The sequence below is a fragment of the Pongo abelii genome, chromosome 3 (genome assembly GCF_028885655.2).
Source record: "Pongo abelii isolate AG06213 chromosome 3, NHGRI_mPonAbe1-v2.0_pri, whole genome shotgun sequence".
Classification (NCBI taxonomy): domain Eukaryota; kingdom Metazoa; phylum Chordata; class Mammalia; order Primates; family Hominidae; genus Pongo; species Pongo abelii.
The window spans coordinates 179,884,952-179,896,231 of record NC_071988.2 but is presented as its reverse complement, the minus strand read 5'-3'; positions in this window follow the sequence as shown (position 1 = coordinate 179,896,231).

Genomic DNA, 11,280 nt, shown 5'->3' with positions numbered 1-11,280 from the left:
AATTAAACACTTCAGACTATGAGCTGCATGAAGTTGTACAGGTACAAATTTTTCTGTATTTATGATATTGGAAGAGATAATCTAATATCTGACTCTGAGTGACTCTCTCTTTATCCTACAGAGAAATATTTACCACCCACTTTAATTGTCTGCATCACCATTCTTGCTTCAAAGTGGAATAGCTATCTTACTATAACCCAAATCTCATTCCCTCACAGTTATAGAAGCATTGATTATCAATTTCTCTCCCTCTCTCTCATACACACACACACACACACACACACACACCAGTGATCCAACATGCCTATCTATCTAACCATTTTGTTTTTCATTCCCTTCAAAAGAAGTTTCTAAAAAGAGATGTTGGTCTAAAATCACACATTCCTACTTCATCAATTTTGCCTTGTTTCATTACTCAACAGGTAAATAATTTACTTTCTAAACCAGTCCGTAAATCTTCTCTTTATTGTCATTTACCATAATCTCACAGTCACTCTGGGTAATGACTGGCCTTCTGAATGTCCCATGCTGTGTCATGACTTTGTGTCTTTGTGCAAATAGTTTCCTTTCCATGAAAAGTCCCCATCTTCTTCTGTACCTTGTGGAGTCTTTACCTTTTTAAAAAGACTCAGCCTAAGCTTCATCTACAGATTTACTTATTTCTCAGCTGAGAAAACTGACTTGTATTTGTGCTCCCTTAGAATTCTCTGAGTATCTTTATAATGGCAGGTGATATATACTCCATTATAAGTACTCATTATTTATCTCTTTGCCTCCTTAAGATATGAGCTTCTTAAGAGCATAGACTTGTGTCATTGTCTTCCATACCCAAAGTCCAGCTCAGTGCCTTTCTCATAATAAGCTCAAACAAATGTTTGTAAAATGATCAAACGAATGATTGCAAAAAATATACTCTGAGATAGTGGCATATAATGTTTTCATCAGATAGAATATAAAGAAAGGGTTGTTGTAGGACAAATATGTTTGATTCAAAAATTGACCAATCTCCTTATCTAGTAACAATGGTGATCATAGTTTTTAAACAAAGTAAAGAGGAGAGGGAAAATATTATTAGAAGGCAGAGACTACGTGTGCCTAATACATAGTATATTTTATCTATTATCATTGCTCACAGTGATGGTGGAGTAAACACACACACACACATAGTCAGACAGAGAGAGAGAAAGGGAGAGAGAAATATGAGCAAAAAAAGAAAGGACAGAAACAGAGATAAATATATCCAAGATTACAATAAAACCATTGATTCCATCAGAAATAGCCTTGAAAAGGGCATGGGAAGATTTGTTGTGCACAAAGGAATGCAATTTAAGAGGTAAGATTATGAAGCAAGGAGCAGTAAGTCTTAGGATCTATTGAAAATTATAAAGTTACTATGGAATGTTCTGATTGTCTTGTGAGAAAATTAAAAAAACGCATAGTTTCTAAAATAACAATCAATTTGATTAGGCAAAACATTTTTTCCACAATATAAGAATTTTCCTTTAAAAATGTCTGAAAGCTTTTTTGAGAAGAGTTTTACTATAGGCTAATTAATAGGGTTTTTTGATGAGACCTATATTCATATCTCAGCTCCATTATTAATTGACAAATTGTGTTGCTTTGGGCCGGTTATTTTTTCTCCCTTGACCTCAGTTATTATCTATTCAATGGGGATAGTCTCTACCTGGAAAACTGGTTTCCAGATGTAGGCATATATGTGCTAATAGATGATCAGTAAATGGCAGTCATCACTAGAGTTACATTAGACATTGCAACCTTATACATACTCACTATAGTGTTAACACACATGCCCATGCATAAATTTGTGAATAATTCCTATCTATTTATGTCTCCAGCTTTGCCGTGTCCCTGAGGTCCAGGTTCTTTTTACCAACTCCCTAATGATGATAAAGTCTCCATGAACATGAGACATGCTTAGAAGTAAACTCCTGTTTCCCTCTCGTAATTTGAAGCACCCGGGTTAAAGCTGCACATATTGTATCAGTGAATCAGATCTGATCATATGTGAATGTGAGTCTAAAAAATAGAGTGAAAATAGAGAACAAGAATTGTGTGAACATTCATAATTGAGGTGCAAGTTGAGTTGCAGGATGAGGGTGGAAAATTCTGGCCCTGATCGAGGCAGAAGTGTGCACACCTGCTTGTGACATGAGCACTGGTGAGTTAGCCAAGGCACTGGCATGGGAAAAGCTAGGAGGGAAAGCAATGCCTTTTTAGTAAACTACATTGCTATGTAAGCAAATTACTGTTTGCAGTGCTCTTTATTTAAGAACATCTTAATATGAACTATTAAGTGTTTTGAATGTTTATGTAAAAGGAACAATTGCTAACTCTCTGTTAACCACTCTCTTGCTTGTCTTAGTTCACTGCCTAGGGTCTCTAGTGCAACGTTGTAGGAGTGGCAGTAGTACCATTCTCGTTCTATTTCTGATTTAAAAGGGAGTATTTTTAATATGACTGCATTTAGACTATTTATTGCAGTTTTTTGTGTATTCATAACCTTTGTCAGGTCAACCACTGTCTTTTTTAGAAACTGCTTATTTATCAAAAATTCACCTGCCTACATGGAAACAAAGTAGTAGAAGAAATAATTTCTCTTTCAACAACATAAGTTTTCTCAATAACACAAAATGGAATGAACATTTTGTGTTGTTGAAATACTTATGTAATCAATGCCTTGCAGACCAAAATGAGATGAATTCATGATTCATCTGCAACATATAAACAACTAAGACTAATAGTTTGGGTTTAAAAGGCTGAAAATTTCTGATGAGAAAAGGCATAAGCCCCTGAAATATTTTGCAATTCTAATTAGAGTCCAATTGCAGTAAATCCTTTAGTTGCAATTTTGTACTTGCATATATATTTCAGACTTACAAATATATTCAATTAATCCCTCAAGGAATCTTACTCTCTTCACTCCAAATACAGCTTTAATATTTACAGAAATGACCCCAAATTATGTAAATATTAGTGAATACCAAATTAAATATACTAACATTTTAGGGTTATTCTTGAGAAAAGTCACCTTATTTTTATTTGATTCAGTTAAATTAAGGTGTATGTTGTCAGTTCCTGTATGAAATTTATATTTAGTTTTTGTAAAACTTAGAGACTGAGTATAATTTAGTATTTTAAGTTATGATTGAGGTTCAATATTAATATAAGATAAACCTAAAAATATTAAGCAATTGAAAATGCAGGCATTAGGGAATAGGGGCATAGATTTCTTAGATTTGGTTCCTGGCTCTGGCCCTTCTTTGCTGTGTGGCTTCAGTTTTCTTTTCTGTAAAATTAAGATATTAATAGTGCCCTCTTCTTAGAAGTAGTATGAGAATCTTAATGTGATAATATAACAAAATGTCTTAGAACAGTGCTTGACATATATAAGCATTCTGTAAATTTTTACTATTGTCATCATCATCATCATCATCACCATCATCTCATGAAATAAGTGATAAATGATGCTTTGAGTATCTCAAATGTACTTCATGTTAACGTTTTAATAAAACATCATATATGGTTGCTATAGGAATAGCATTTTGAATTCATGCCTTCAGTGAGTAAAATTTTAAGCATAAGTCTACGTTATTATTATTCATTATCGTTAAAAATAAAACAAGGAAGGGACACAGGGCATGGGCTTTTCCTAACAAGTCTAGAATGGTACCTATTGTCTTTACCAGCTATGATTTCTCTAAGCTATCAAAGGTGAGCACAATTATATTTATATATGCTTCATAACTGGCAACCCTATTATCTATCCTGCGTTAGTCTTCTTTTTGGGAAAAATGCTCAAGTTCCCATTGCCATAACAACAGGCTGCTCTCTTTAAAACAAGATATGCTCTGAGTCAAAGTAAAATTGTTTCCATGGTAACGGCTACATATTTAAGTGCAGCAGCCTGGTTTTTAATCAGTCAAATTGTCCTTTGTCAAAAAGCAACATATATTGTTACTAATATAATTACATATATTTTAGAGTATGATAAAGTAGAATAGATTCTCACAAAAACAAAAATAAAATTGATTAATCCATTTTCATAGTCACAGTTTCTTGTTGGTAAAATAAAAACCCCCCACTGTACATACATGTGCCAATCCATGGTATATCTCTAAATTGTAAAATATTTCCATTTTATGTATATTTTACTACATTTAAATGCAATCCTTATCACTAAAAATGAAAATGTTCATGATCCATATCTGTTTTATTCTTTGTCTTTCATAAACAATAATATCCAACTATTTTACATATGTTTTAAGTTTCATAGTAATGCTTTTATCCTTTTGTTTTAGATAATCTTTTAACCAAATCAGTTAGATAAATCATTTATTCCCTCATAAACTAGAGCGATTCAGAGTTGACTTGGTTATTCCCTTTATCACTTACCTACTTTCTGACGGTTCTTCTTAAGGTGGGAGTGAAATTGGTCATGATTGCTGTGTTTACATTATCTGTCCAGTAAAGAAAGGCCAACAGTTTCATTTAAGTGATATTCTAGTGAACTTTATTTCTTATTTGCTGTTGTGTTAAAGGGCACATTCTTTGTATTTAGATAGAACTGGGTTTAAATCCTGCTCTGCAATTTTTCTAGCTATGTGACTTTGGGCTTAGATGTTCTCATTTGTAAAGTGGAGTAAAATGCATACATTACTGTTGTTGTGAGAATTGGATGAGACAATGCATGTAGAAGGCTTCATGTGTATATTACCTTACCTAACAATGCCTGGCACATAGAATGCACTCAACTGTTAATAGCGACCAGCATCATTAGTATTATCACCTTCATGAGTCTGACTTGAATACTAACAGTTTATGAAAAAGTTACTGATATGAGCATATATACAGCTCTTCAACATTGTTTTAACTTTCATTTAAAAAATATTATTTTTATAGTCTAATTAAAGATCTGTATAAAATACAATTATAGAATATATATTATATGATAATATCTTATGAAAGTTTTTCAGCAGTCTGAGATCAATGTTAAAATAATTAATGTAAAATTGTTTTAATCACCAATTGGTTTTTTGGTTCTTAGACTAAAGAACTCCAATTTTATTTTTCCCTCATAATTGTTATGGCACCCAGCAGATCAGATAACTTTAGGCCAAGATATATGTCAGACTTTTTAGGACAGTTCTGAATTTAAATGTCCTATTTCATTGTTCCCATATGTATAGCTGCACCTGTCAGACACTGTGTCCTGATTTTTGTGTAAAAAAATATTGTCACTATAACTGTGAGACTTGTACTGTCTCTGACTTTGGCATTGGCAGGTAATTCCAGTCAAGATTCCAGGTCTCAGAGTGCAGACGGCACCTCAGCAGGGTACTTGTGCTGCTGCAAAACATGCTGGCGAAGTCCCATGATGCTAGCCGACCTGACAAGAAGCTTCAGAAGACAGCAGGTGGCTCTTGTTCATCTTTTCCTTGTTTGTTTTCATGGAAAGGGCAAAAAGGGCAGGGTGTCCAATACCTAAATAATTCACTGCCAACTCTTTGTTTTATTGTCCAGTTTTAACACCTACTATTAGGTCTGGTATTGCAAATTATGAATATTTCAGCCATTGTGGTATAAAATATCATGAAGGAAGGCCCTCTCTATGCCAAGTGTGGCCTGTCCTGAAAGAAGAATTAAGATCAGAATGATTAGCCCTGAGAGATCATCCAGTTTAGATCCCTCATTTGATGGCTCTTGGTGAGAGATATGCCAGGCAGGACTGAAGCCACATCCCTCTTTCTACTGGAATAGTGAAAGAGTGAGTTCACACTTTCAAAGGAATCTTTAGCTCATCACCTCTCTTCCAACTCTTCTGACTATGGAAAATTATTTGAAATTTTATTAAAAAAAAATCTATGGATCAATGTCTTCAAGAGGTTTGAGGGAAAACAAGGCAAACAGCAGACAAGATGAAATGTGCTTGAAATTCAAGCATCCAGGAGAAAGTATTTGAACTTGGAATAGAACAGAGAAAGACTGTCTTAGTCTGCTTGTGCTACTATAGGAAAATACTCCAGACCCGGTAGTTTATAAAAAACAGAAATTTATTTTTCACAGTTCTGGAGGCTGGGGAGTTCTAGATGAAGGAAGTGGCAGGAAGTGGCGAAGGCCTGTTCGTCATAGAAGGAACTGTCTCATTGTCCCTACATTATGGAAGAGGCAGAACGGGTAAAAGGGGATAAATGCTGTGTCTTCGTGTGGTAAAAGAAAGAGCAGAAAGGGCCAAAGGTAGTTTGCTCCAGCCCCTTTGTGTGTGCTAATCCATTTATAAGGGTAGAGCCCTCAGGACTTAATCACTCCTCAAAAGGCCCCACCACTTAATACCGCCACCATAGAGATTAGGCTCCAATATGAATTTTGGAGGGGGCATATTCAAACCATAGCAAGGGCGCCATGAAATAGCAGAAAAATTGTTATTCTTGGATAAGCATAAAGAGAGAACAGGATAGATTAAACAAAAACATTTGGAATAAGCATCTCAGTCTGTAAAACCTGTTACCCAGTGTATTAGTTTCCTAGGATTGCCCTAACAAATGACCACAAACAGCAAAAGGCTTAAAACAGTAGAAATGTATTGACTGACAGTTTTGGAGTCTAGAAGTTTGAAAGAAAGGTGCTGGCAGGGACAGGCTCTGGGGGAGAATTCTTCCTTGTCTCTTCCTGGCTTCTGGTGGTTGACAGCAATCCTTGATGTTCCTTGGCTTGTAGAGGCATCATTCCAACCTCTAACTCTGTCTTCTTCAAAGAGTCAGCTTGACTCTATGCCTCTTCTGCTTTCCTGATTAGGACACGGTGATACTGGATCATGTCACACTCTGAGATTTCTGAGATTTCAGGATGATCATGAATTTTGAAGGGACAGCGTCCAATCTAGTACATCTGTTTTTCTTTTCCATACACCCGCACCTTATCTGCAATATGGTAAAATACTGGGAAGAGCTGGCGACATTGCAGAGTACAAGCCAAAGGTTAGGGATTGCATCAGACAGTGATGTGGAGGAAGAAGTATGTCATGAAAATATAGAACCACAATTTGTATAATTGTAGACTGGCTGGTAGACTTGGGATATAAGCAGTAATAAATTAACGGTTTCATTGTACCTTATGGGACACACTATGCATGGAAGCAACACAGGCTTAGAGTAGGGAGGATTGATTTAGGATTCTGGTTGGCAAGCTGATTCTTTAAACATTTTCATGGATAAATTAGGAATAAAATTTTACCCCATTTAATTACTGTGAGTATCAAATGAGATAACATTTACGTAAGGCATCCAGCCCAGGAATTTCCATGGTAATTCTTTTCTCTTTTTTTCATATGGGCATATCGATGCATTGGTGTGGTTCAATGTTAGGGATCTCTGCCTCCAGTGAGTAGAGGTTTATATTTATTCAGTCTGGGTCAGAAACAAGGCTTGCCTCTTTCAGCCACATAGTAAGATTGAAAGAGAAATTACCTGATTTTTCAATTTTTTTTTCTAGAAATGTTTTCTCCTTAGAATAGAAAAATAAATGTATAAACTGTTCCATTAAGATGGATTTGACAAAAAAAAATTCTGAGAAGGCCTGTATAGGCTATATTATATTAACCAAATGTTCCACTACCTTGCAAGAATATAAATAGTTGATATGGCAATGTAAGCACATGGTATCCTTTACATCTGCTTGTGTATGAGCAGGTGTTTATAACCAAGGGTCTGCCATAAGCCATAGAATTTAGCTGTATTAAGATGCAGCTTCTTCAGATGTCTTTTTTATCCTATTACTCACTCTGAATTCTGGAAGCAAAGGATCTGTTCTGCATGAAACTGCTCCGCTCTCATCAAACTACTGAGTGGGCGGCTAGAACAGTACATGTAAATAAATCTGGTAAACAGTGGTTAAAATTAGGACGTGACAACTACAATTTTTTTCTTTTTCATAGCTTCCTTTGGGCATTAATTAAATATGGCATTTTCCTTTGCAGAATTATTTTCTCCTTTGTATTTACATATACAGACTATATGAATGCAATAGATGGCAATATTAAATTCTGAGGACTATTTCTGAATAGCAGAATTGGGTCATACCCAGTCTGTGATAGACACTGGTAAAACTGAAATCTTTTTCCACTAAAATGCAGATAAATCAAGATTGAGAATTACTTTCTTTGTGGGAGAGTTTCTTGTTTTCTAATGGGGAGTCAGAATTAGGGCATGTTGCCACTACTCCTCCTCAATGTATTTTCTTTTTTCTCTCTCTACTTGTCTTCTCTCTCTCAATCTCTCTGTCTCTGTCTCTCTCTCTTTAGCTCATCTATCTACCTATCTGGTTAGCTATCTACATTATCTATCTACATCTATCATTTTCCTTCTTCCTTTCCTTCTTCCCCTGCCTCCCTCTTTTCCTTCCTTCCTTCAATCTTTCATTCTTTCTTTCTTTTTAAAGTATTTTTCTTCCTTTTATTTCTCTTTTTTGAATGTAGATAGTTGAATTCTTCTATATTGAAGGTTTGAACTTTATTTTTCTCATATATAAGAAGGACAACAAAAATTAAAAATAATATAAAATAGGTGCATATTAGATCTGGAAAAAACAACTTGTCTAATTTGTATTACCATAAAGGACATTTTCTTTCATAAAAAGGTATCATTGTTAATAGTAACATTTAACTATTTCTATGAATTGACTTTAAACCTGTCTGTAAACATGTTGTTTAATATTTATTTCACAAATAACATATCTTTATGCAAGAAATTCTGTTTTTTTTCAAAACAAGTGTTTGATTTTTTCATGCATAAAAGCATACACACAAAAAAGGTTCGTTTTGATGAGTCCCTAAAATCCCTTTAGAAATGCCCTTACACCTAAAAATAATTATTAAATGGCTGGTTTTATCCATCCATCCATTTACTCTTTTAAAAAACATTTATTGAGTATCTGCCATGTGCAAAATCTCTGACATATTGCCTAGTGTTGTAGAAGCTACACAGATACAGTGACTTGTTTTCAAAAACATTAAATCTGCTGGTGGATATATAATGTACTAGCATATATTATCTATAATACAAGTATGAAAGTGTTAATGGTCAAAAAATGTAACACTATAAACAGCTAAAAAAATTTTAGAGAGGTGTCTAGAATATGGAGATTTGACACAAATATTAGGATATAATTTTGTGGAAGAAAATCCATGAGGTGAATTTTAAATTTGTGTCAATAAATAAGACCATAAATCTGCATTACTTAAATATACAGAAAAAATCAAAAATTGAATTTCAATTAATGCCTGGCTGAATATGTTGGGGTGAACCCTTGCAATGGTCTCTACATTGTGCTGGGGAATGAAAGCAGGTGCTGGATGACTGAATTATGCATTTTCACTCTAATTAGGAATATTTATTTTGAAATGCAATAGAAGTAAGGTGAAACTGTATTAATTTTTGCTTTGCCATAGTAGTTTAGTCTAATTTAGAAAGCATTTATTCACATGTTGTTAAATGTTCTCTTAAGAATCAATTTGACTCAAAAAACCAAACATTCAGAAAACACTTATTTACATGTCGGTAAATTTTCTCTTAAGAATCCATTTGACTAAAACAATAAACTTTTTTCCTGGTATTATTCCTATGTCTATGGCAAGTTGGTTCTGGTAACAAGAGGTGTCTTGTATAGAAACCATTACAAAAACCAAAAGGGTGCTCTGAACACTTTGAGATCCACACTGTACTAACGATTCTAATGTTTCTAAAATGAAATGACATCTCTTCTGAGAGAATCACACACAAACACATGAATGCTTAGAGCCACCAACAGCTAAGGACAGGTCCTTTTTCTATGCTATGTTAATCTCAGATTTTAAAATATTAATAACCTTTCTATCTCTGTCCTATTCCCCTCCTTACATACCCACTTCTCAAACCACCTCTGTCCAGCATGGGTGAGACAACCACTTATGCACATTTCATAATTGGCTGTAACAAAAGCAATTTCCAGAGTTAGATTGATCTTTGATTTAGGCATAACTGGACCCGTGTTTCCGTTAATTATTATTTATAGGTAATGATAGAGGGTGATAATGATGGCAATATAAGTTTCAAACATGGTTATCCATTAATAAATATTTCCTCATTGAACTCTTTCAGTCATGAGATGTAAGAGAGTCAGATTATTTTGCAAATCATCCATGTAAAAACAAAATCAAGATGTTCAATCAGCTGCCCATGATCAATTATCAAACCAGTAGTAGGGCTGGGTTTGAAGCAAGATCTTACCTCTACAAATACTGTACTTTCCTCATTTCATCATACTGTTTGTATACTTTTCCTCTAATTCATGGCATATTTTAGTTATTAGAGATATTATCTGTAACTATTTAAAATGTTTTGAATCAATAAAATTAGGCCAATGTAGATGAGTAAAATAATAACCTGTAGCTAAAATTATTTCAATGAAAAAGCTACTGTTGTTCTTTTAAAGACAAAATAGTGATTTTTTTTCTAGTACTGATGAAGATAACATGGTTGTTTCATTTTGCATGTAGTCTCAGAATTCATTTTGAACAGTAATGGCTAGATTTAACATCTGATTCTTCTGCACAATCTACAGCTAAACAAGCTTTCCCATTTTCTAGTATGTTCCAGTAATAAAACTTGAGGAATTAACTAGTATTAGATGACTTATCTAAGATCATTCTTCAGATAAGATGAGATTTTTTTTTGTTTTTAAAAGCTTGGAGCTTCTGCTTCGCTGCTTAAGTCCCTGAACCATAAAATTTCCCTGCTGCTTTGTTATTTAACTGGGCAAAGAGCTGTGATTTTTAAATGAAAGATCATGCTGTTTTGTGATGCTCAGCATTTGTAATTAATGCACCTACCATTGACAGTATATCTTTGTATAAAGCTTGTTTTAATTGGGTGAATGTAAACAATTAAACCTTGATTTTACTAAATATAGTAAGTACATTGACTATTTGAAAGTTAATGTAAGAAGAATCACCAGTACTTGAATTTCCAATTTTTCCATTTGCATAGTTAAAACGTTTTGAACTAAGCTATTGGGCAAAATATTACATTGGGAAATTTTTTTCTTCTTAATGAAGATAGGAAGGCAGATTATATTAATAATACAAAACAGTTAGGTTGATGTGCTTGGATCGCATTCACTAAACTAGATCATTTGGACAATGTTACCTTATTTGATCTACTTAAACATTAGAAGAAACTTGCAGCTATGTTACAAGATTCAGTACAATAAAAAAGTTTGAGGTGCCTG